Source organism: Apteryx rowi, unplaced genomic scaffold (assembly GCF_003343035.1).
Source record: "Apteryx rowi isolate R43461 unplaced genomic scaffold, aptRow1 scaffold_69, whole genome shotgun sequence".
In the NCBI taxonomy this organism is placed as follows: Eukaryota; Metazoa; Chordata; class Aves; order Apterygiformes; family Apterygidae; genus Apteryx; species Apteryx rowi.
The window spans coordinates 626,087-645,675 of NW_020450971.1; the positions used below are offsets into that span (position 1 = coordinate 626,087).

Consider the following 19,589-nt stretch of genomic DNA (forward strand, 5'->3'; position numbering starts at 1 on the left):
CCATGGTCTGTGACTGCAGCCCAGCTGGCAATTTGCTAAACCACTTCATCTCTTTTGATCCTACACAATATATGTTTYGTTTCCCTTCGCATTTATAGTGCGTTTCACCTCTTGGCTTCTGGGGCACTAGGCCAGTATGACCACGCGCAGGTTTTCCATGTCACAAACAGAGCATTTTCATCTTTCCATTCCCTTTCTGCCCGTGCTGCCAACCAAAACAACGCTCTCTCRGAGACAGGCTTAAGCTTGGCCCACTTTCAGGATGGTCTTTGACTAGGGAGTTGACCGTACCCTGCAGAAGAGCAGTTACACATGATCAGTATGTTAAGTACAACCTTCGGGACAAAACTCAGCATTTAAGTTTATTGCATGGCGCATTACTTGAGCTTCAGGACAGCAAAGCTAGATTTACCTGGACAATTTTAACCTTCCATCTAAGTGGAGAACAAACCGGAGTCCTGGCCTTTGATTTGATTTATTGGGTCATTTTTACTCTGGTATATTGCAAGATACAGGATTTCCTCAGTGCAAAGTTGCTTCAGGATAGGAAATCATGATAGAGCGAGTCCCATATTAGCTCTACATCTTGACAACAACAGAATTCTCATTGGCAAATAGACCCCTAAATAAGGTATTAGGGAACGACTTGGTTTTAGTTCTGCTGAGCCAGAGCACCAAGCAAGCTGGAAATGCTTTAAATTTCCAGAAGACTTTATATTCACACAAAATAATCCTCTCAATTCCTTGAGTATCCTTTATTTATTCTTTTACTATGAAGACAAAGTAGCCTGAACTCTTTTGGTTTAATTCATGCTGTCAGTGATGCATATAATGATGCGTAGTTTAAATAATGTTACTGAAATATTTAGGTTTTCAGAAAATAAGCTTAATACAAAGAACGCTTTTTAGAATATGCCGCAGATAATGGTTTCTCTACCTTTTTAAAAACAAGAATACTCCCCTGAATTAAGGGGACCCGGCAGTTAAATTAGCGGAACAGAACCCAGAAATCAAAGCAACTAAAGACAGCAAGCAAAATAAAGAACCATCATTTCACCTTTCAAGCCAAGAGATGGAGACGGGTACAAATAGGATGCACAAATATGACCTTTAAAATGCTTTGTAGACATTTCTTCTCAGTCTCAACAGGAATGCAGAAGTGGAAAACCTGCACAAAAGGAAAAGAGCTTCAGTTTTGGTCATCTCTACTTGTAGGGTGAGGTGTTTTATCCACACCAGTTACTCTTAGTTGTGATCAACCAAGAGTGAAACAGATGGAGATCTACTGTTGGCTTGAGCTGGCAGATGCTATGCTATTGTATATATGCAACAAGTTACCACTTCTGAGGTATGTTTCCTAATTTCTAAGTTCTTGGTCTTACAACATTAGCATTTCTTTTAAATTCTTCGTACAGACCTTGTTGCTGACCCATAAATAACATTACCCTCCAACAAAAAATCTATCAGATTAATTAACTAAATTCATTCTGAAGTTTATTCACTTCAGAAAATAAAGTCTGGTTTTATTTGTTTCCAGAAATAAAACCAAACCTGTGCTCTCTGTTTACGCTCTTGGGAATTTGGCTCCGATCCAACACATTCCCTGGCCATCTAATGGCAATCGAAATAACGCTAATCCTGGCAACACTTGCTGCAGTGATAAAACAGTTGTTTAAACAAATCAAAACCTTCTGTTCGTTAGCTCGGGGCAACCCCACCGGCAGCGCTAGTGAAGGTAATACTTTTTCACCCCAGCAACTACACAAAGTTGGTTCTTTAAAACACTAATGCTCTATCCGATATGCTAAATTTGTCCTAAATAAACATTTGGTGGATTAGCTTGTCATCCTTAATAGCTGTTAGTTTTGATTCCCTTAAGAAATGGTACTTCAGCCCTCTACCGTTTTACTCTTTTTTTTGGTGCTCACTTCTAAAGCTCACAAATAATTTTACAGGCTTTAGCTTGAATGTTTGCTGCCTTAGCTTCAAGTCATCACTCTCTGTCCTATCACCACATGAAACGGATTTATACTTTCCCCCAGGAATGGAGTTAACACCGTAAGGCATATATACTAGGTTACCTTGAAAACAGTCAGAGCATCTAGCTGTGTCTCCTCAGAGAAATCTCCTTGCTGAATTATGTAAGGGTAGCTGGCTGTGTCGTTCTTGTGCCAAAGTCTTGACGCCAACGTCCTGCAAGACAGAAGCTGTCCAACAAGCAGAATGGTTTATTATTGAGCAGCAGACTGATTAAGTCAATTTTAATAGCACAAAAGAGTACCAACTTTCTCTCAAAAGTTTCACAGTCTCTAACCTGAACTGTCAAGTCCTTGGGCTTCAGAAGAAAGTTTGGGCTGCTTACACTTTGCAAAAGAAAATTCTCCTGAGGGTTGAAGTTAAGACTACCATACCCATTTCCATGAAGACCAGCTCATACGTAGCATGCTCAGAGTGGTAAGAAAGAGAAGACCACGTCTTTTAAAAGACAGATGATCCAATCAAGAACACCTAATCTAGCTAGCTGGGTGCTACGAGTCCTTGCGTAAAGTCTTCAGAGCTCAAGGAGCAATTGGCTCCATAGACAGCCAAAATGAAAGGGAGCAACTAAGCAAAACAGAGACGCTGCAAAGCAGCAGACTGATTTATCTGCATCACAGCTCACGTTGTGGAGATGCACTCTTCAGAGCTACATCTTCAAGGAAAGTAAGAGAAGTATGAAGGGCCRAGCCAACCAGATTGGCAATGAAAATAAACATAGAGCAAACAACCTGACAGAAGGGTCTGAAAAAAGGCTTCCAAAAAGGCTTATAAATGAGGTGGCTTCATTTATTCATTCATTCATTCCTGCTGTTCAGGAGAACAGCAACCCATTTTAGTGGAAAGATGGCAAAAAGAAGAGGGCCTTAAAGAAGGCTTAATCCTGAGAAGATGCATCTAGTCTCAGCTCAGAAACAGATAAACTGATTGAAAATGAGTCAGAAAGAAGTTACAGACTCTTTAGTTGTATCAGATGATATGGGAATTTCATACATTTTTCCCTAAGGAATTACTAGCCACCTCAGAAAGCATTTGAGCATATCAACAAAATAGGGTGTAAAAGACAGGGTGATCTACCTCCTCAGGGTCTCAAGAAGTTTATAACTCCTCCTAATCATTTTAGGATGAAATTGAGACTAGCTAATAATCTTAGATATCTAGGTAAAAAGTTTAGATTTCATCTAAGACTAGATGAAATTAAGATTAGCTCCACCAAAGCAATTTCCATCTTCCTATGGCCAAAAATGCCTGAAGAAACCAGAACCATGGCTTTCCACAGTCTCGATAAGTAGCTTCTGGTGTTACCTGCGAGCCCCGCCGTCTATATGAATGTGCAGAAGTGGTCAGCCCATTCATTTTCTTGCCAGCAAAATGGCTAATTTTTTGCCAGTGTTATTGCTCTTTTAATCCTATGAATGCAATAGGAAAATATGAAATTCATTTTAGAACTGGGTAGTCAAAGGAAAATTACTCCCATCAATTGCAGCAAAACCAAGATTTACCCTTAGAAGTGCAATAACAGCATGCAAGGTCTTTGTCCTTATTCTAGATTTGATTTTAAATCAAATCTCGTCCCTTATGCAAGGGCTAATATCAAGAAGGCAAGACATCCTTTGATAGCACATTTACAAAGTATTCAGTTTATGGCACAAAATTAATAAAATTTACTGCCGGCCATACTGGTTCACGTGAGAACCATGACAGACAGTGATTACTATTAAGATGAGAATTATTCCTAATAACGCTAATAAACACATACTGATTAGTGTTAAAAGAAATCAATGAATTTTTATATGATATTGTGTAAGGGAACATAGGCAGTTTCTACATATTCCTTCTACACATATGCCAGTCTAGTTGTAGGTAATCTTGTCCCATATGCCTGTGGATTGGTAATATTTTTATTATTATTCTGTGTGTCTAAAACTATCCTGCTACTTCTAAAACAAACCCATTTCATTTCTTACACTGATTTGAGCTGACCATATATACACACACTCATCATGTAAGGATGCCCTAGTTAAAATATAATCATTTTATGCTCTTTGATGTGATCCCCCCCCCCCCAAATTTAACTCCAACATAGAGCTAGGATTTCACAGAAAAACAAACAAAAACAATAAAGCAATAAGAAGCAATTTTGTGAAACCAATGCTGACATATTTGGTCACGAGGGTTACAAAGCTATTGATTCCCCTTACTGCAGCTCAGCTGATCCAAATGGTCCTCTCCGCCAAGCCGTTTTCTACAAGGTGGAAGTTGGGTTGCTCAAAGGACCGCTGTCAAGACATTTACAAACTACAGAAATGTCCTTCTTTTGCAAAATCGCTGTTTAACTTAGTCCAGGGACTTACAGATACTTAGCAATTTGTTAAGCAGGCAGAGAAACCGATTGGGTGAGAAGAAGGGGCTCATTTCAGGCAGCAGAATGAATCTGCCTGGGGCTAAAAGCAGGGAAATCCAGTAAATCTTGCCGAGGAGCAGGGAGGCCCAGCTGTTCCCTGGGCGCAGGGCAGCCGGGAGCCTCAGGGTGAGCCCATGGGCCATGCCATGCCCTCACCGACCACCGATGGTGCATGGTCCCATCGGTCCCGAGCCAGGCCAGCAGTGTCACAACCACAGTGGATCCCATCCACAGCCCAACCATCACCAGGCAAAAAACAGGAAAACAAGCCAGGACCAAGGTCAACCCAGGAGGTATAAACCATTATTTGAGAGCAGGGCTAGGACAGGCACTGCTCCACCGTGGCTCGGGAAGGGACCAGGTGTCCTGGGCTGAGCTGAAATTGGCTCCTGGGCCATGTGCAGCGTGGGAGCAGGTCCCAGGTGAAGCTGCTCAGGGCAATTAAGGTTTACTTACAAATTCAGTAACCTCATCCAAACCTTTACCTGCAAAAATGCCTGAAGAATCTTCCTCATTTTGTAAATACATCCAACATGTATTGGGAAAGAAGAACAAAAAGAAAAGGTGTAAGCTGAGATCTGGGGATCAGGATAACCCAAGTTCCAGTCCTGACTCGGACACCTACTTTACCATGTCATTGGGGAGGGTGGAAATACCCAGAGAGATTTCAGACCTTCACAAATAAGCTTGCCAGGGTTTTACTAATGCTGGTAACGTACACTGGCTCTCCCCCAAGTTCATCTCTCTCCCACAAATTATTATTATTATTACCCTCTACATGTCAGCTCTTTCTTAATAGCTCAGAACAAGGTACCACCGGGTTGGTATTTCTCAGCTGCTAAGCAAAGCCCAAGTAGTCACTGAGATAAGCTCATGGAAATAAGTCTCCAAAAAAAAAATCAAAAAAACCCAAAAAACCTCCAAAACAGGCATAAAGAACAAGCTGAAATTTGGCTCTAGACAGACATATACTAAAGCAAGGACTGATGAGATGAAATGAGTGAAATACAGCCTCCAGGGCCTTGTCCTCTTTTTATTTATGCCATACCAAGACATATCAGACAACAAAGATACACTAAAGGTACAAAAATCCAAGTTTTTGTTTTCTTTGTGATCGTATCTGTCAGGCGGAGGGATGACTTATACACACGAACTGTGCAATTCTGTCTGAAATGCCCAGTTTTCTCGCCATTGAACCACAGCACAGGGTATTAATTTAAGAAAACAAAACCAGTATCATCTGAAATCACCGACTTCTGTTTATTAAAACAAAAAGTGTTTAGCATCTTGGGACTGTTAATGAGAACGAGGGGTTTATTAGCAAGCCTGTTTTCTACTCAACAGTCTACTCTCCTGCTGTGCTGGTTCCCTAATAGGTCTCTGGATTAAATGCAAAGTTTTAACTAGTAAATGAGGCTTCAGGCTAATGCTGGAAGAGACCATGTATTTCAGTGCAGAGGAATTTTTTTTTAGAAAAGGAAGTCTTTCAAGCCCTTTGCTCCCCTCTGGTGCCCCTGGAGAATTCAGAGCCAGAAGCAAAGACACAGGCAAACAAAGTAAATCACAGGCGGCTGAGCTGGAATTTTCTCTGTGTATTTTGAAGGCTGGCACAGCCAAAGCAACGGGGCTAATAGCGGAGGGAGCGCTGCAGCAAGCGCTGTTAACTCCTTCTTCCCCCGCTACCCATAGACCTCTCCCAGGCTTCGGGGGCTTTTATCATGCCCAATCCTCCCTTTGCTTTTTCTGTCGCAGACACTTTCCTTCTGCTTTTCTTCCTCCTGTCTCTGCCTCTCTCCTCCTGCCTCTGCAAATCTGCTGCTTCCTCTCAGTGTCTCCTCCTGCTGTTCTGCAGTTTGTATTTTTATCTTGAACACTGATGTCGGACTCAGCTTTTCGTTTCTCTGTTGGCAGTGCCAAACCCTAGACCCACAAATAGTCATTGGTATCGTAATGCCTATCAATAAAACAATTTATGCTGCGACACTGTTAACCTATTTCATGGCATCTGAGTCTGTAACTACTGACCCTAATCTGTACAAAGTGCATGGATAAGACAGACAGAAAATTAAGGTAAGTTTTAAAGAAAATCTGCTGTGATGAAATACGCAGAGTAGACTTGCTGCTTCTCTACCAGGTGTCAAAACTAGAGGGAGTTCCTCTGATTTTTCCCATTTTGCCTTCTTTCCTGTACACCTCACGCCTACCCAGCCCAGCTGCTCTGCCTGGCACGGGGGGGTTAGGCAGCAGCCTAAAATCCTGCCTTCTCCAGAGGGGCAGAACGTGTGCGATTGCCGCTGCAGGTCCGGGAGATCGTTCCCCACACGCCTGCCCTCTGAACGGCCACGGCAGTGAAAACGGGGCACACCGACGCGCCTCTGCAACCATCAGCTTGATGGCCGCTATATCCTACGTGCAGCAGCAAGGAGTTCAGCTCAGGCCAACCTGAATCCAGCAGCAGCATTGCCTTCCTCCCTGTGCTCATACACCTTTCCGTGCCCTTAGATATATCATGCTGAAGGTTCTTCTCGCAACTGGGCGCCAAGAGCATGTCTTCAAGTTGCTTTCTGTGATGGTCTTTAAATCCATCTTTTGATCACTGCTGTCCAGACCAGACTCTCCCATCCTGTAGGCATAAACCCTATTTCTGGAATCTAGCTAGATACCTTGCTGCAACTGCATTTTGAACCCCCACCGATGCTACGTAAATCCCAAACTAAGTGATCAAGATTGGGGAAGAGAGGGCCTTCTTCCCCTTCACCTTTAATGCAGCAATCTTTGCKAGGCCTTCAAATTTAGACCATCACAAAGATGGTTAGCGTTGGCCAAAAGCCAGTAGAAACGATCTTTTTTTTTCTCCCATATTCTGAGTCTTTGTAGTGTGCCTTCTTAATTCAATATAATCCAAGCCATGTGATGAAAACTGTGTTAAGACAAATGTCATGGAGAAATCCTAATACAGCATGTTAACTAGTGACAGCCTGCATGGGACATATAGCAAAAGGAGCATTACAGGCTTCTATATTACTATTTCAAGGCATATTTGAGGAAAATTTTTGTTCCATCTGAAGTTCACGGAAGGCTTGCCACTGCTTTCAGTGATCCCAGTTTCAGTCCAGCAAGAGCTGACCTAGATCTACAGTCGGGTATAGACAAGGAAGTAGATTAAGGTGCTAATCTCAGCTCTATCATAGATTCTCTTCATTAGTTCTGGTAAATCACTTTGACTTTTATTGCTTCTACTTCCCCTTCTCAATCTGTAAGATAAGGATCAGCTCTTTTTCAAAGGGCACTGCAAGGCCTGGGTTTAATATAAAATACAATGACATCTTCTGAGGGAGGATGATAATTGAATATATTTTCTCAGAGGAAAACAGCTTAAAAAGCCAGGAAAATCTCTCTTTGTGCTCACACAGAAAATAAAGTTTCCTTTACCTGAAAACCTAATGAGACTTCAGAATAAGCTGCAGCATGTTCTTAGGTCTGCCAAGAAAGTCCTGCACAGATGACAGTTTCAGATCCTAACAACAACTTTCAAAGAATTTGCTTTCAAAGACAAAGTCCATATACATGTTTTGTTGCTGCTCTTTTCTGGTCTTGAAAGACTGTTGGCACCTCAGATATCCTATTAGCTAACTGGTCTCATTACATGTCCCCTGCTTTACTTGCATCATGAGTAACATTCACATGGTGAAAAGCTAATTTCAAGATTTATCCGCAGGGTTGTTTTTCTAAAAACTTACTCAAAATTTATAAAGGAAACATAATTCAGTGTATCCATTTCCCCTGAGCATTTGAATCGGATGGCAAGGAACATAAGAGCCCACATGAATCTGATATTTTCACAGGGACAGCCATAGAGATGTCACGTGTTTTCTAGAACAGGGAAGAAGTAAAGGGCACGTTCCTCAGTTAGGAATTCCGATGTGTGAAAAAATGTTGGTTTCCATGGAAATATTTTACCTGGTCTCAGTCAAATTACCCATCAGCTTAGAAAAAGTTGATTAATCAGTGCAGAAAAAGCAAGTGTTGAGAGAAAGATACATAAGAACTTCTAAAGTATTTTGAAGCTAGAAGCCGGCATGAATAACCAGGCAATTCCAGGAATGGTGAAGATGAACCAAATCTGTCTTCATGGCACTTCTCAAAGCAGAGAGAGGCACAAGACGCACCTACAGGCAATGTCACCAAACTCTAAGAGCTTGAACTTCCCTTGGGAAGAGTCACAAAAACTTCACAACACTCAAGTTCAAGGCAATTGGCAGAAGGCTGAACGTGGTAGAAGCAGTTAAGTAAGGCTCCTAATCCTTTACTAGATCTTAATGTATCAAGACTTGGACTCCAAGCTACATCGGTGCAGTGTAGCAGCAGGTTACCTTTCTCACTGCCTTTATTTCCCCCGCAAGGCAGCACAGGGAAATCACCCGTTGTCCCTCATGTCTCCTCTGAGAGTAGCGTGTTCACACATATTTCAGCCAGCAAGCACTCCTCCTTCGTGGTACCAAATCCAATCTTCTGTTTCCTTCTCTAGCCTGGCCGTAGGCAGAACTCCTCAGCAAAGGGACTGAAACGTTTTCTTAGTGCTGCTTTCCTTCCACCTATTCTTTGCTAAAAGTCAGTCTCTGAGGACATGGTCATATTGGACCCATAAATCAGGTCTCTGCAGCATTTCCGCCTGCATGTGGGCCCTTGTTTTGGAGAGGACCACATACAACCACCCCACTTTTAGCTATCTAACCACTTCTTTGCTTGGAACCAAACTGTGTTTGGGCACATATTCAAATTCTTGTCAATTTTGGAAGGGACTTGGGAAAAAATCTGTTTCTTCTCCTTCATTTTCTTAAGTTCTGGGTGAGAAAAAACACTAGCACAGTAATTAGGGCTCAGTTTTCCACTGGAGCAGGTTTGTTATAAATTTACCAGCAAATTTATTGTTTAGGTAAATAATTTAGTGTACATAAAAAAGCTGACAGGTATTTTCATTCAAGCAGAATCATTTCCTTCCAGCTTGCCTTTATAATCCTCAGTTATGGACAACCCCTCTCAAAACACAGCTCTGCCAACACACTTTACCCATATTTATAGCATTAGTTCTGCTGTAATCCTCTGTCCAAACACTCACCGAGCAGTGCGCTTCCACCCACAGCCACTGCTGTGTTTGCACGTTCTCATCTCGAGCCATCCCAGAGGTGAGTAGTGTCATTTCAGCCCCTATTTGCACTATCCAGTTTATTCCAGGAGCAAACATCTCACACACAGAGAGCCAGGTGTATCTATTTGGCAGGATTTGGGAACTGATGCGAATTGAAGCTAGAATGGGGTTTTCCAAATGAGCTAGACTTTGAACTTGCAGTGCCAACACCCAAAGTTAGGGCCCTAGCACGCTGCCCATGAGCTGGTCCGTATCTGTTCATACTATCAGACTCCACAGAGGCACTGATGGTCAACCTCAGCTTCAGGAGAGCACCTGAGTCACCTCCTCCTGGATTCAGCCTCCAAAGAAGCCCCAGTGCTCAAGGAGGTTGTTGCTCCCACCCTGCAGTGGAACGAGTACTTCTCCCCGCGCAAGCCATTGCAGCTGAAACCCCTCTGCAGGCCAAAACGGAGGCTGATATCTAGCGCAGTTGGCCCTGCAGCATCACATCTAACCTGTCAGAGCTCATTTTCCATCTCGTTCTTCTCGGGGCTGGCACCCTGCCAACTCATCTCCAGTGGCTCGGCAGCGCGCGCTTCCCCAGGGTGCACTTTGTTTTCAGATGTCTCTCTCCAGCCTTGCACAACAAAGCTCTGTCAAAAAACCTACACCGAGAGCAAGATTTCTGCATCTACTAGACACAACTAGTGGCATGCATGTCTGGGGTTGAAAGCCTGTACCGGTGTTGGTCTGTCTGCCCTTGTAAGCATCTCTGCTCGGTCTGAGAGTCCTCTATCTTGGCATGCTGCACAGATCAGTATTTACACATGAAAAGAAAACAACCTTCCTACAAAGGGAAAATCCTTTGTCTAAATATGATACAAAATCTTTTAGTATTTTCACTCTTCCTGTGTTGAACAATGAGCAAATAAGCAGTAGGTCAAATCAGCTTGAGTTGTTTTTAATGCATTTTCCCTCTCCTTTCCACCCCCTAAACTTGAATCTTCCTTGTCATGGTATCTTTTCTTGTAGTTCATATTAATAATAGTGAAGTATGTAAGAAATATTTTACATCTGTTACCTGTTCTTTCTGCTCCACAGTTCACTACTGCTCACCTGCTCTGCATGAAGAGGCAGACAGGCCATGGTGCGTGTATCGGCATGCACAAAGCAGAAGCATTTTCAGTTTCAGGTACCTCGAAAAGGAAAGAAGAGAGAGTTTAGGGAAGTCAGGTTTGGGAGAACAGTGCTTCCCCTTAAAACAGCCCAAAGGATACAATAAATCATCAAACGTGCACACAGAGAACATTGCTTGAAGGTGGGAAGTAGAGCAACAAGAAATGATACACCTAATAGTTTCCAGTCCTTCTCTGTAATACATATGGTAATGCAAAAAGAAAAAAAAAGAAAAAATCACAGAAAAATTGAAGAGAGATTCAGTATTTTCTTGCCTTACTAGAAGTTTATGGAAGATTCCTGTAAATGACATGTTAGCATTCTACCCTCAAAAAGCAGCATGCTCTTTTCTTGAAATGCAGTAGAAAGACCTCTTTTCCATGAATATCTGAGATGTGAAAGGTCTATGAATGCCAAGTTAAAGGAACAGTTACACGTCTCACTAGCAGAATGTGCTTGGGGCTTCATTATATACTAAATAAAAATATTTGAAAACCTGCAATGAAGTAGAATTTAAAAGGACATTTCTTTAAGAMGATTGGATCCTTTTTTTAATCAGATACTCTAGTGTGTTTCAGGTCTTGAATGGTCACAGTTTGAGATAGCTTCTTGGTGTCTGCTTGGTAAAAGATGGACTTAAATACAAAAAAAAAAAAAGAGATTAGATATCAAGTTTCCTAAATTTCTTAGAGCTGAAAATGTTGCCCTGAATTTTCTGGGCTCTCAGTCAGATAATTCAAGATAASAGACACCAAAAGAATGACCAGCAGGCTACAACTTCTAATTACAGCTCTGTAACCGCTTACATCTGTAGCCTTAGGCAAGCTACTTCTGCACTCTGCAGAGGCTGACAGTTAAGGAGGAGGAAGGAGCAATAAATAGCAGTACAGACAGAGGATTTTTGATGTGCATCATAACTTGCCGTTTCATGGGATCAAGTTACCAAGCATTAATAGATTGGTTGAATTTAAAGTACTACAGAAAAATCACAGTGTCTGCTCTAAATCCCCTACAAACCATTGTCTTCCCAATCCGTTTATTTCTGCAGCCTGCCCAAGAGCAGAATTGCTTCTGTGGTTTCTATTTTCCTACTCCTATACATTAAACAAGAAAAACCACCCCAAACAGACGAACAGGGGTGTAAAAAAAACCCCCCCAAACATATACAAGTGCCCTACCAGCACTACCACGCCTGGCCAAATAGCTAAAATCCTTCCCAAAGTGATCAAAACTAAATCTACGCTTTGAAACAACAATAAAATAGTTTAGTTAACTGATTATTGATCCAGTCTATATTACTCTTGAGCTAATTATTTAAACTACTCATTCTCCTCTGGATAGGAAGAAACCAAAAAGAAATTGTATCTCCAGATTAAATGGGATCAGACACACCTAAACTTACTCCTCTCCATTCCAGTCCTTAGGAAAGGTTGGTGTTTCATTCATTTTTCTCTTCTCTCCCATTGCTGCCTTTCTGTTTCCTTCAGCGAGCCTCATCCCATTTCTTTAGCTCTAGCTACAGCGTTGCTGAGCTTGACAAGAGTCAACCCTGGGGTATGCACGGGTTTTTAAATCAAACTTCATTTGTTGCATAATTCGTGTCTTAAACATCTTTAAAACAGGCAACTAGTGATTTCTAGCTTCGCTGTGTTATACTTTGTAATATTTTTAGTGGGACAAGTCATTGAGAAGCCTGGAAATAATTTTGACAAACTTTCTTCTATTGCGAGTTTATCGCTAACAAAAAGGCACTGAGGCATTGGACTATCAGTTTGAGATATTCCGGAGACTACATCAGTCCCCAGGATAATAACGCCACCAGTCTGCTGCACTTCTATTAGCTTAAGCACTCCATGCTGAAAGCCTCTGGCTTCAACCCCGCTGACGATCCAGCAGGGATTATAGGGTAAGTTTAAAATAAGTGAAGGGTCGCAGAGCTTCTGAATACAAATTCCCCTTCGCTATCTGAATACTCAACTCACCGTTTGCATAGACAGCATAAAAATGTATGGAGGATACAGAAGAGTCTCATACAGAACCGTATGAAAAGCAGGCTTTACTGACAGCTTGATGGACTCACCTACTTTTCAATAGTGTAAATATACTTTTAAGCGCAGTTGTCCCAAAACTGGCAACTCCCCCTCTCCCCAACAAAATCAGTTTGTACGGAGATTGCTGTAAACAGGATTAATATGGTAATCGGAAGAATTGGGAACAAAGGAGAACCTGCAGCTCCAAGACAGTCTCTGGTTTTCAAATGGAAATGCAGATAGCCTCACCTAGCTGGTCTTTGTGTGCACACGTATACGCACGCATCTCTCAGCCTTTTGGAGAATATTTATCTGCTTGACGTGGCGAGGTTTGCAAACGCTAGCTTTTTAATGAATCCTTTAGATAAACTTGCGACTCTGATATGTCTCCAGCTGTTCCTACAGAACATTAATCACAAGGACATTGACTTTTAGAGCAGGGACTTTGGAGACCGTTCTCGGACTGTGCAAGTCATTTCAGAAACTACTGAATCATTGAAATAATCAGACTGGTATTTTTAGATGCCTTGTTATCTTCCACTTATACCTAAGCCTGACACCTCAACTTCCCGTTAAGAGACTCAGCTGTAACGTATTATTATCATACAAGTATGTCCCTAGATGTCTGATACAGTAGTACGCATGGTGCAAAACATACTGATGCATCATGCCCTGAGGTGAGGATCAGCTGGCTCTGTAGTGCTGCCATTTGATTTGCATGCTGATGTTATTTTGGATTTGGGTTTTTTTTTCCTGAACTACAGTCTTGAACGCTATCTGAATATGAAATAATCAGACATATATTTAATATTTTGACATATCCGTGACCACCTATGAGTACTCTGTCCATCTACAGTGACAGGAAAGAACTTGAACGTGCCTGCTCCCAAAGTGTTTTGCCCGGTGCAGAATCTCTCCTACAACCTTGCTGTCCTGGTTGAAGACACCTTTAAACAACAGGTCAGTCCCACGGAGACGTGTTATAAACATGCACTTTAGCCAGTTCTATGCCATTTGAGTCACCTCAGAAAATTCAGCTTCAAGAGAGAGCAGTGTTCCTGTGCAGGTGACACGCAACTGCCAATTTCAGTTCATAAAATCATTCGTTTCTGGCAAGTCTGCAGTGACAGCTTCAAGCAGTCAATTAACCTTAGCAATGCTCGAGGAGATTCTTGAGGATTTTTTTCTTTTTGAATGCTCCCCGAGCACTATAATGGCTTGAATAATGCACATGCTCCTGTATTCCTCCTTCATCTTGTTTTTCAAATGCTTATTTCACAAAAGCATGGCAATGCCAACTACTCAGAGGTCAACAGCTCTGTACGTTGTGCACTGAAACACAGGTCTGAGAGGAAAGGGAAGTGTTTTGCATTTGCTGTCCTTCTCCATGCCTTAGCAAGAGCCTTAGCAATTGAACAGGAAAGGACTCCTTTCATTTACTATGCCCTCGCGCATGACAAGATTATTCTCTACCATTGTAATCTCAAGTGCACCAACCGCTGCTCTCCAGCATCGAAACCTTGTTAGGGAGATGATCCCTATCTATTGGATCTCACAAGTCAACATTTTCACCGTATACTTAACTTCCAATATTTCATTGACCTACTACCCCTTGATATAACACCGGCTACGTAGTTGCAACAAGAGCTACACTCTTATATTTAACAGCAATGTATTTAAACACACAATTTACTGCAGTGCCTTGTTTTTGCCATCTATGACACAATTTGGGACCATGATTTCAAACATTCCAGTAATTTTTAAACAGGATGCTAACATATAAAAACACTTTTTAATCCACAGGACTCAGAGCATCTCACAGATGTATTATCATCAGAACCGTTTTTTTTTCTCAGCAGAGAGGGTAATATTTAATGCACGCAGAGGAAAGACTCTTAAATAACTTCTTATTTTAGGAGAACTGCAAGAGAAGCCTCCCAAGAGTGTATGGCAGTAGCCAACCACCTCTGTGTTCTCTGAAAACAAAGTGGCCTCAGGACTCCACCTAAAATAGGTTCAGCTGCAGCAAGAAATCACGTTTCTCACAGCGTGCAAGAAAAATGACAGCCAAATAAAGTAAGTAACTTGTCTGAGATCATTCAAGCAGTCTGTTTCGGTGCTGGGGACAGAACTTACTTCTACTCTCCTGAGGCTTGCTCTATTCCCTGGCCGTACCGGCTCCTCCACAGCTCCCACAAACACCCTGTGCCTCCGTCGTGTCCAGATCCTTCTCTGTTCTTTCCTTCATGGCCATATCCTCCCAGCTTGCCCTTAAGGCAAATGATACACGCTGAGCAATTTTAGCTTTCTATCCAAGTCAGCCCTTCGAACGCCTGACTCATTTTTATTATCCCTCTGACTTACTGTGCTGGCATCAAGGTGCAGAGTTGAATGTAAATGCCGTGACACCAAGCGCGGTGCAATGTGGACCGCAGGAGCCTCGGAGGCATCCTGTGGCTCCTCCAGGCTCCGGCGGGGACACAGCCCGCGGGCGCTGGAGCAGGCTGCTCCCCGCAGCGGGCGCCGCCTCCGTTCGCACGCTCCCCGTGGGGCAGGTGGGCCTGTTCCCTCTGGCCCGAACTTCCCCACGCAGCCCCCTTATTATGAAAATTATCAATTACTCGTTTCTGCGGAGTTTTGACCTCCTGTACGCTAACTCCTCTATTGCAGCGACGAGTAACTCAAAATCAAAGCCGATGTCTCCCAATGTCAGCTTTAAGGCAGTAGTATAGATTAGCATGACTCCCTGTAACTCTGTAGATGATATTAAAATTAATTCATCTCAATGTATTGCCAAAGTTTGCCAATGAAACTGAGGACATGTTCTGCTCTGTCCGATTCAAGCTTTATTTTAGATTTATACCCGTAATTGAGAACGGTACTGACCGACAGCAAGCAATTAAACTCACTTTCTACATGGACAGATCTTCTGTTGTCCTTTACCAACCAGTCCAGCTGCAGGTCCAACAAATGATCTCTACACAGATGCTTTCTTAGGACACCTGTGAAGAAATCAGCAAAAAGTTTATGAAATATCTCAGCCAGAAGCTGTCCTTGCCTGTCAGACTCATGGTGAGAGCGGACCTAGAAAGTTCAAATACAAAGCAACTGGCTTCAGAAGCTCACCAGCTTCCTCTGCCCTGCTGGGTATCCAGAGGCGACAAACCGCTTCAGGGACATGAGATGAGTCCAAGGCGTGTGAGAGCTAAAACGATCTGTGGAGGAAAACCAACACAGACAAACCTGTGTCTTACGTAGACTATAACAACACCTGCAAAAATCTATCGCACATGGACAACCCTTCAAGCTCATGGCTTGCTTGTGCAGAGCAGAGAGAGGGGAAGTTTCAGGATGCTCTATGTGCTCATGGCAAAACAAAAGGGGAGGAGAAGGAGGAAATGGGGAGATTTTAGTTTCCAGCTTCAGAAAGTTACAGTGGAGAGGGAACAGTGTGCTCCTTTAATTAAAAAAAAAAAAAAAGCTGTTTTTCTTACCAGCTAAAATCCTGCTTTAAATTTCAAAGCCAAGACAGCGTTTTATTTGTGCAGATACAATCCCGTTATTCCGTGTGTACCCTGATAAAAACCCACCACCTCTGGAGAGAAATGTGACAGCTGTTTCACAAATGAGCAGCAATTTCCCCCGATGAACTTTAGGCAGCACAACTGAGAGTAGCGTGTGGGTTACCGCCTCCTAAAGTCGTCATCTTTGGGTTATTCTTCTCTCCTCCTCTCCCCCAGGTGCAAACCGCATCTCCATTAGATTCAGGGGGCTGTGATTTCAAACACACAACAAGCGGCAAAGCTCTCCCCAAACACGTATATAAATAATGTATTTTCAATGTTTTTCAACCAGCAGATGTTTGCCGGGTTGCATTCCAGCAAAATATTTTTTCTAATAAGCACCCTGATGGCCACTTTCCCTGGAAAAACAAGTCACCAGTGCAATACTACGGGAAGCCTCATCAAAGCCTTCCTCTCTTTTTACCACCAATACAGAAACTTCTACAAAAGCACCTCGCTTTCCAGCTGTGCTGCACCCAGCAGGTATCCAACATACCTGCAGCAAAGCGCCACAGTTTGCATTAAAAAAAAAAAAAAAAAAACCCTTTTGCTCAGACTTGACCCTAATTTAATTTAACCCTAATTTAATTTAATGGGCAGGGGGTGCCAGCTATAAAGAGCCATGGAAACCCTAATAAGCAGCAGGGTTTCTTCTCCAGGAGGGAATTCATTGCACACTCACAGATCCCAGCTTATTCTTGACCGTTGCCAGCCTTGTTATAGCTTCCACCAGGCAGCCGGGCAAGGTCTAAGCTAGGCGGAACTGGTTAAAAACCAGACAAGGCTGCCCAGCACCCTGCTCGCGGTCCAGGACCCGAGCGGGCCAGCCCAGCCCAGCGCCCTTGCGCGGTGCTGGATCCAGCCTGCTGCCCACTTGTGCCTCTGCCCCTGCGTTGATACCCCTCGAAGGGGGCAGGAGATACCCATGTGTTTTATAATTCCTGACTTTTAACGTCTACATGGCATCATACTGTCTTTTGCTTTATTGCAAAGGCTACAGGAGCCCGTGTTCCCGACGTACAAAGCAGAGGAAGAAATGCCACAATATCTTGGTTTGAACTGATTTTTGAACTTGTTTTGGGAGAAGCATGACGCTTCCCTTTCCTCAGCTATTTGTAAGACAAAATGCTGGTGCTTTCCCTAGGGATGTAATCTCCTCTGAAACCTGCTCGGGATTCTGGACTGAGAGATGTCAAGCCTCAGAGGAATTTCCTCCAGAAGTAACAACACTAAAAGTGTCTGTTAATACTACAATAATGTGAAATATTGGTACCAGGGCAATTATGTACAAGAGCCCAATGTGGTGGCAAGTCAGAGACACCTTGCCCCACTCCAACAGATATGACTGAGAAGGACTGAAGAAGGACAACAAAGGTTTACACCGCTTTTGTGGCCACAAAGACCAAAACTATCATGAATTTCCCCTTGGAGATGTATGTTCAAACCACAGTGGGACTATTTCAGCGGGTAACTGTGAGTAAAGCGTTTCCCAGCATTGGCTTTCTCCGTACAGAACCCCCACTGCATCTACCTAGCTTCCTAAGTGAATTTGGTGGCCTGCGCTGATCTCTGCGCTCCTGCAGCTGCCCTGCTGTCACAGTTGTCCTAGCTAATTTAAAGGTAATTCAGGTACAGCTACGTCCCCAACTTCTCCATAGATACATCTTGTTGCCCGAGGCAAAAACATCTCTGCTCACATCCCTCTCGCCACCGAGCAGCAACAGCCCGAGATGAACGATCATCTGTCTGTCGGCGTCCTTTGTCACCTGGACGTGTATTTGCAGAGAAGAGCCACCCCGAGCATGCGGGGGGTTGTCAGTGCCGACGGCCTCCCCGCCGTAGCTCACGCTGAGCGAGAACGAGCCATCGCCTGCACGGCCCCCTCCTACATTTCATTTCCCGCCAGCATTAAAACTGTCGGATTGGCATTTGCAGCATGACTCTGCCGAGACGAACTCGAACTGCACGCGCATCTTTCTTCCTCCCGTCGGCGTGAATCTCCTTTCGTTGCTTCCCAGGTTGTTAATCCTTATCCTCTGGGACAGCACCGGGACGGTCCTTGCTTCCTGAGGATCATCGGACTGTCAAACGGGATTCTCGAAAGGACATAACGGTTCCTGGCGAACTTTAAATTTCCATATTTCTTTATAATTAGGTATCCACTCCTGTCTGAGTAGAAAAGGGCCAGAACAAAGCTCAAGGACAATTCTGGTATTTTTTTAATGGTGTTCGTAGGTGGCAGTTAATCAGAAGCCTCTTTCAGAACTTACAGTTAAAAGGAATCTTAAATATAAAGCTAACAGACATTAAAGGAACGAACCGGAGGGGGCAGGAGCGAGAGAGAAGTATTCAACCATAACAAACTGCCAACGCAGAGCTGTTCAGACAGCTGAAACTGGAGGAACCGTAATGTGTAAGGGAGCGCCACAGGTCAAAACGTAAGGGGCCAAAGATGTGGCGGCAGGAATGGCTCCCTCCAAAGCCACCCGGGCATGGTTATTATCCTCCAAGTCCACACTGCACGGACTTGTATCCCCCTAGCAGAAAAATTCCCAGAAGAACGAGACCGGACTAGATAAAAACAGGCACAAAAAGAAATCATTGCAGTGCCTCACAATTCCTAGACAACTGCGCAGAAGCACGGTCCCCAGCACACCAACAGCATCCACGTTCTTGTTGCCCTTGGAGCAAGCAGAGAAGAAAGAAGATATTTCCTGCTATGCCAATTTTTATCCCCATCTATATTGCATACACAAATTCTAATAAAATGCAGCCGCCTCTGGGAAGAGCAATGCAAACCAGCTGTTTTTCACCTGGAGGGAGGGCAACCACAGGGGACTTTCTGTCTGACAACATAAAACACCAAAACTGGATCTATCAAACAGCTCTGTCTACAGAAAGTGAAAGACCATAATTCACTATCTCGCCTGAAAAACAATTTTCAGCAGTATAGGGCTGCTAGCAGCAAAGTGTCTTGCTGGTTTATTGGTAAATCACAAGAAAGAGTATCTTCTGCAGCATCAGTGCCTGGCAATGACTGCCACACAGTCCTGTGCTCGTAGCCTTGGAAAATCCCCTGCAGAATGTCCCAGCAGAATCGGGCAAGGTGAATAGAGAGTGATTCCAATAGTGAGTATTAACAAGACCTGGAAAAGAGTATCTGTTTACAGATAAACATATTTGCAATAATTAATAAATGTGACAAGGTAGAAAGTGAAAATGTGGATACAAAAGTGAGCACGAACAGG

The 19,589-nt window shown here is 43.2% G+C and overlaps 1 long non-coding RNA gene across 1 annotated transcript; it reads right to left on the bottom strand.

The window, feature by feature from the left end:
* Nucleotides 1–864: 864 nt before the first annotated feature.
* On the bottom strand, nt 865–3,439 carry LOC112975749. Its single transcript, XR_003256742.1, has 3 exons — nt 3,343–3,439; nt 2,082–2,207; nt 865–1,168 (listed from the first exon to the last, which is right to left on the bottom strand). It is a non-coding gene; the product is annotated as an uncharacterized LOC112975749 (long non-coding RNA).
* Between the last annotated feature and the right edge of the window lie 16,150 nt (nt 3,440–19,589).